Source organism: Vombatus ursinus, unplaced genomic scaffold, assembly GCF_900497805.2.
Source record: "Vombatus ursinus unplaced genomic scaffold, bare-nosed wombat genome assembly UNPS02015030.1, whole genome shotgun sequence".
In the NCBI taxonomy this organism is placed as follows: domain Eukaryota; kingdom Metazoa; phylum Chordata; class Mammalia; order Diprotodontia; family Vombatidae; genus Vombatus; species Vombatus ursinus.
Window position 1 is genome coordinate 566,967 of NW_020954808.1, and position 6,000 is coordinate 572,966.

General features: G+C 41.1%; 2 protein-coding genes across 4 annotated transcripts in view; both read left to right on the forward strand.

Moving 5' to 3' along the window:
- LOC114030971 (zinc finger protein 665-like) overlaps positions 1-5,994 on the forward strand; it is a 154,123-nt gene extending 148,129 nt beyond the window's left edge. For both annotated transcript variants that reach the window (XR_003567691.1, XR_003567690.1), the window contains one exon: positions 5,048-5,994. The gene's annotated coding sequence lies outside the window, so the exon portion shown is untranslated. The remainder of the gene's footprint in view (positions 1-5,047) is intronic.
- LOC114030972 (zinc finger protein 501-like) overlaps positions 1-6,000 on the forward strand; it is a 156,855-nt gene that overhangs the window by 19,525 nt on the left and 131,330 nt on the right. The gene's annotated exons all lie outside the window — the stretch shown is intronic.

The window sequence follows — 6,000 nt, forward strand, 5'->3', positions numbered from 1 at the left end:
AGGGCTCAATTTCTCTGCATCTATGAGCCACCCCTTTTGTTTTGTCTTTGTTTTTGTAAATAGTATTTTATTTTTTCCAATTACATGTAAAGATAGTTTTCTACATTCATTTTTTATAAGATTTTGAATTCCAGATTTTTCTCCATCCCTCCTCTTACTCCTTCCCTCCCCAAGACAAAAAGCAATCTGATATAGGTCATACTTGTGCAATCATGTTAAACATATTTCCACATTAGTCATATTGTGAAAGAAGAAACAGAACAAAGGGAAAAACCATGAAAAACAAACAACAAAAAGAGAACATAGTCTGCCCCGATCTGCGTTCAGACTCCACGGTTCTTTCTCTGGGTGTGGACAGCATTTCCCATCACGAGGCCTTTGGAGATGTCTTAGATCTTGCATTGCTGAGAAGGGCCAAGTCTGTCAACGTTAGTCGTCGCACAACGTGGCTGTTACTGTGTGAACTGCCCCTTTTGAAGGAAAGTTCCCTTAGTGCTTGAGAACCTGAATGCCAGGGAGGAGCTTGGGGTGTGAACTGGACGGGTTTCAATTTAGATGCTTCGGTGACTCAGACTTCCCAGGCTTGTGAGAGTAGAACCCCAAGAGGATGTCTGAGATCTCCTCTGTTGGAGAAACCCGATCGAGAATACCAGGATCCCAGGCATTGATGGTGAGTAACCTCGGGGACAGTCTTGTTTCTATTATTGATTCCTCTGCACTGAGGTCCAGTTTGAGGCTGGCCCGGGAGGTCAGAAGCCTGTCTAAGCTGCTGTCTGTAGCACTGCCCTGTTCACACAGCAGGTGCTTCAGTTTCGTACTTAATCTTGCTTATGAAATTGACTGGAAGGATTTGGAAACCAGAAGCCTTGGTGCACAGATTGAATAAGAGGGAGGGGCCAGAGCCCCATCCCACGGGGGTCATGAACTCAGCCTGTTCTTTCTGGATGTTGGCACTGGAGACTTCTCCTGGGTCCCCCTCAGGGCTCTCTCCCCACTTCCTTTTTCCATCCCACAGGCCCTCCTGTTGACCAGATGCTTTCAGGTTCCCATGTCTCGTCCAGATTCACCCTCTAGAGATAATCCCCAATATTGGGGAACTGGAGAAGCCATTGGAGGGAGGAGCTTCCACAAGGAAAGGTACCAAAGGTTCCCTTCCTTTCCGAACTGCCAACACCAGGATGAGAGAGTCATCATGTATCTTTCAGAACCGTCTGTCTGGAATTGATTCCGTGCCTTTCTCTGCTTAAGAAACTTCAGTGTTTCTGCTGTATTTCTCTTGGGACTTCCTTCTGTACCTAAAACGATGCTTCAATTTCTTTGGCTGTATTTCTGCCTGAATTTCCTTCTGTTCTATTCTGAGGGGGTGGAGATTCAATTTTTTTTGGCTGTGTTTCCATCTGGAAATTTTTCAGCTCTCTTCTGCATTAAAACAATCCTTCAATATCTACAGCTATGTTTTTCTGTCTGCAAAAAATGCCTCAATTTATCTGGCCAGATTTCTCCCTGGACTTCTTCTTTTCTTTACCTAAAAAATGCTTCAATCCTAGAACTGTCTTTCTGTTTGGACTTCATTCTGTTCCCCTCTGTATCTAAAAAGCATGCTTCAGTTTCTATGGCTGTGTTTCTATCTCAACATCCTTTACTTCCTCTCTCTATATATATATCTATATCTATATCTATATATATATTCATCAAATTGCCTCAGTTCCATGGCTCTGTGTCTGTTTTGATGTACTTCTGCACGTTAAAAATGCCTTTGTTTCTATAGCTGTGTTTCTCTGGACTTACTTATCTTCCTTTCTGTATTACAAAGAATGCCAGTTTCTACATCATTGTTTCTATCTGGACTTACTTCTGTTCCTTTCTATAACTAAAACATGCCTCAGTTTTGATGACTATATATCCATCTGGACTTCCTTTTGTTTCCTTCTGTACCTAAAAAAAATGTTTAGTTATCTATAGCTGTGTTTGTCTCTGGACTTTTTGTATCAAAAAATGCCTCAATGTGTTATATGTGTTTCTTTCTGGATTTTTTTCTGTTCCCTTTTGCGCTTTAAAATGTTTCAGTCACACTTTCCACCCTTTTTTTTTTGTTTGTGTTTGTTCTGTGACTTTTCTGATAGTGACTTGGATAAAGGGAGATATGGTATGTTAAATGAACTTGCAGAAGATACAAAGTTGGGAGCATGGCTAACATTGGATGACATTCAGGATCCAAAAGGATTAGCACATGCTAGAGAATTGGGTGGAATTCCACAGGACATAAAACAGCAAGCATTCCTCCAACTATCTGGGAGTGCAGGCTTCTAGGGATCAACGGTGTGAAATATGAGGCAGAAAAGCTGACCACACTTCCAGCCCTAGGGAGAGATCAGGCCATGTCCTCTGCCTGCGTCTGATCTTGTCTAGGTCTGGTGTTCAGTTCTGGGCGCTGTGCCTACAGGGACAGAGATAAGCTGGAGTGCCCAGAAGAGGGCACCAGGATGCTGAGCAGCCTTGACTCCTGTGAGCATTCGAGGTCTCAAGGATGTGGGGGAATAAAAATTGCCTTCACTATGGAAAGGGCTGTCGTGCGGAAGAAAGTTTCTGTTTGTTGACTTTGGTTGTAGGAGACAGAGTCAGGAGCAAAGCTTGGAACTTGCAAGGGGGCAAAGAGGGTTGTTTTAAGAAAACCTTCCTAAAGTTGAAGAAGAGGAAGGGGTTCCCCCTTAGAAGAGTCATTTAGAGGCAGCTTCTTGGACATGTGACAATGGAAAGTCGTATCTGTTAACTGTCGCCCAAGGCTGAGGCCCCTTCCACGTCTCCATTTACGTGATGCTCTGAGCTTTCTGAACCCTCTGTGCACTCTCTTGCTTGATCTTTCCTCACTCTCCAAAGTTAGCAACAGTCTATTTAATTGATAATATTAATGGCATTTTTCTTAGTCCTCATTCTTGACCTCTCTGTAGTATTTGTGGTGATGGACTTTACTCTCAGGGCACACATGTTCTCTGTTCAGTGTTTCTGTGACACCATTTTCTTTTGATTTCCCTCTGATCTGGCTCGCCATCCTTCTAGTGTAGCAGCTGGGTGACCCTGGCCCTGGAGTCAAATCCGATCTTAGACACTTATCAGTTGTATGATCCTGTGCAAGTTGCTTAACCTCTGTCTGCCTCAGGGTCCTCAACTGTAAATGGAGAACATAATAGCACCTACCTCCCTGGGTTGTTGTGAGGATCAAATGAGATAATGTCAATAAAAGCTTACTTAGCACAGTGCCTGACACATAGTAGGTGCTTAATAAATGCTTGTTCCATTTCCCCTCCTTCCCTGCCCCCTTTTTTACTGAATTGTCATCCGTGTCATGACCACTTAATGGTGGTGTCTCTCAGAGTCCTGTCCTGGCTTTTCCTCTTTTCTCTCTACACTGCCTCCGTGGGTAGCCCAGTACATAATCTGATCACTGAAAAAATCTCTTGAACCTTTGCTGATCCAGTATCCTGCTCTGTTGACCACCCAAATTACTGGAATGTCTATTCAGTAAGAGGTAATGCCACAAGAAGCCTTTGGATAGAATGATTGTGATAAATGTCTTTTACTGTATTTCTCCTGGGCTCCTACTGCCATATTTCTATCTCTCTGGCACCCTATAGTTCAGAAATAAATTATGGGTGGGTGGTATGGAAAGTAGCTGTAGGTTGGAGAAGAAAACAAGTTCAGATAAGTGTTTCATGGAAAATGGGATGGGTAACAATGACCACCACATCCTGGAGTCTTAGGGAGAGAGCCCTTTGTATACAGAAAGTGCCAAATAAATGTTATCTATTGTTAACTCACCTTGTGACCATGGGCAAGACCCTGAAGCTCTGAACCTTGTAAATTAGAGATGTCTTTACTGATCCCATGGTTGTTACCATGGTCAAATAAAGAAAGATGCTTGGTAAAACATAAAACCCCATAAACATTTCAGATATTAGTGAGAAAGGGAGGTAGGGGAAAAGTGCTTTGTATTTTAAACACATCTGCCATGACAGAAACAATTTTTAAATCTAGTATCATTCTATATCAAAGCAAATTCTAGTGGACAGAGAACTATATAAACTGGTATGGTCTACCCCATCCTACCCCTATACCCTCAGAGATGTCCCTCTGCCCACAACTATCTGTAGTAACATTTATCTTGTGACAAGTCATGTTAAAATACATTTTTGGGTTAATGGGCCAAAATAATAGTCATTACTCTGTTTCTCCCTTTATTGATAGATTCATAAAACATTTGGTAATTGTGAGGCACTGAGACTACAAATACTTTGCACTGAGAATACAAACATAAGCAAAAAGAAAGCATTCCTTGCCTTCAAGAAGCTTACATTCTCACAAAGAATGTTAACATATAAAAAAGTTGCTGGAAAGTAGAGAAAGGAGTGCCCAGGTGGAGGCAAGGTGTCAAAGTAAATAGAGGCATCATGATCATGGTTGGGCACTTCCTTAAATGGAGATTACAGAGAGGAATTCACTAAGAGGAAGAGGTGGGAGCTCTCAGTGATGGGGGTACATGGCTACTGTGAGAAGATAACCAGGAAAGGGATGGACAAGGAATTCTGGGAGTCTTGAGCTGAGCCCAGGTTTGAAGGGACCAATTCCCTTGATTGTTCTGGACCTCCTCCAGATCCAAGATGACCTCTTCCCTCTGATCAATTCCTATATTCCCTTATGAAGAGAGATTTGAGCTGTCTTAGCACAGTCCATTAAAGGATGAAGAATGCAATGATTTTTAAAGACGTAAGAGATGACCTTTGTTCAAGGATTGATTTTTAACCTTTACCTATTTTAGGAAAGGCTTGTGATCGTTTATTTCTACATATTTTCAAATAGGGAAAAGTCTGGAAAGAATTATTAGACTAGGAAATATATTATTTCTAGAGAAACTAAAAAGGTTTTTAAAATTATTCCATAATGAGCTATCTTTCTCTGTGCACCATTTTCAGTTATGTTACTTTATCCAGAGTTTCCTTTCTCAAAGCTGAGAGAAATGGGAACATTTGTACTGTATATTACTGTCTTTCAGATTTGGAGCCTAGGATAAAGAGCACAGAGGAATCTTCAAAAGAGACCATTCCAGAAGAAGAATCATCATATAGAGTGAAAATTGTGAAAGAAAATTGGAAGCAGTGCTGATCATTGATACTCTACTTCTGAGGATTGTTGGGAAAGTAAGAGCCAGGTAAAGAGTCAGATGAAGAAGGAGAAGAAGGTGAGAAAAATGACCAAACATCAGAAGATTCAAAATAGAGACAAAATAAATGAACATAAGGAACATGGCAAAGCTTACACTAAATCTTCACATTTTACTGAAAATCAAAAGAACCATGCTGTTGAGAAGGCTTATAAATGTCATGAATGTGGGCTAACATTTACTCACAACTCAAGATTTATTCAACATCAGAAGATTCATACTGGAGAGAAGCCTTATACATGTAAGGAATGTGGGAAAGTCTTCAATAAAAACTCAACCCTTGTTAATCATCAGAGAATTCATACTGGGGAGAAGCCTTATAAATGTAAGGAATGTGGGAAGGCCTTCACTCAAAATTCAATCCTTATCAAACACCAGAGAATTCACACTGGAGAGAAGCCATACAAGTGTGATGAGTGTGGGAAAGCCTTCATTGAGAGTTCTGCCCTTATTGTACATCAGATGACTCATACTGGAGAGAAGCCTTATACATGTAATGAGTGTGGAAAAGCCTTCAGTCAGATGTCAAACTTTAAAGTACATCAGAAGATTCATGATGGAGAGAAGCCTTATAAATGTAACAAATGTGAGAAAGTCTTTGGTCAGAGCTCAACCCTTTTCAAACACCAGAGAATTCATACTGGAGAAAAGCCCTATAAATGTAATGAGTGTGGGAAAGCCTTTAGTCGAAGGTCAAACCTGAAGGTACATCAGAAGATTCATACTGGAGAGAAGCCTTATAAATGTAATCAGTGTGAGAAAGCCTTCACCCTAAGTTCTTCTCT